The following is a 1,328-nucleotide window of genomic DNA, read 5'->3' on the forward strand; positions in this document are numbered from 1 at the left end:
ACAACACAACACACACATACACCACACAGACACACACACTACGCACAACACACATACACACCACACACACAACACACATACACCACACACACACAACACAACACACACACATAACACAACACACACATACATCACACAGACACATACACCATGCACAACACACATACACACCACACACAACACACATACACCACACACACACAACACACATACACACAACACACACACACATCACACACATACACCACACGGACACACATACCAAGCACAACACACGTACACACCACACACACACAACACACATACACCACACAGACACACACACCATGCACAACACACATACACACCACACGCACACCACACACACACCAGACACACACACATCACGCACAACACACATACACACACCACACACATACACCACTCACATACACCACTCACATACACATACACCCCATATACTCCACATGCACAGCACATACACACACCACACCCCCCCAACACCCCTCCCACACACCACACACACACACACCACACATACACCACACACATACACACCCCACACACACCACACATACACACACACGCACCACAGCAATACATATGCAAACACATAGGTACACATAATGCATACAAATTAATAAAGATTACAATAAAATATGCTCCATATTCCAATAATCCTTACTCTGACCTTTTTCCCCAGTGTGATTGCATTTCTTCTCAGGCCTGCTTATCCCTCAGGATTAACCAATGGAATTTAGGTAGTTGACCTTGAGAACTAGAGGCCCTACTAATTTCTGGTGAAAGAAGTTTCTTCAAGATAAGGAAGAGAAAATGCTCCATTTTCTCTTGTAGCTGCTAGATCAGCAGTTAGGATAATAAAAGCTGTACTTACAAAAGTTCTTTCTTTTTTGTTGAGATGGGAGTCTCACTCTGTCTCCCAGGCTGGAGTGCAGTGGTGTGCCTGCAACCTCTGCCTCGTGGGCTCAAGCAATCTTCTCACTTCAACCTCTTCAGTAGCTGGGACAACAGGTATATGCCACCATGTCCAGCTAGTTTTTTTGTATTTTTGGTAGAGATGGGGTTTTGCCATGTTGCACAGGCTGGTCTCAAACTCCTGAGCTCAAGCGATCTACCTGCCTCAGCCTCCCAAAGTGCTGGGATTACAGGTGTGAGCCACCCTGCTTGGCCACAAAAGTTATTTGTAACACAAGAATTTTGCAAAACAACAGTAGCAACGACAACAATAAAAAATGCTTTGGAGATTGTTACTGTGTTCTGTGAAACACTATAATATCTTATTTAATATTCAGACTTTAATCTATACC

Source organism: Mandrillus leucophaeus, unplaced genomic scaffold (genome assembly GCF_000951045.1).
Source record: "Mandrillus leucophaeus isolate KB7577 unplaced genomic scaffold, Mleu.le_1.0 Scaffold420, whole genome shotgun sequence".
NCBI classification, from domain to species: Eukaryota; Metazoa; Chordata; class Mammalia; order Primates; family Cercopithecidae; genus Mandrillus; species Mandrillus leucophaeus.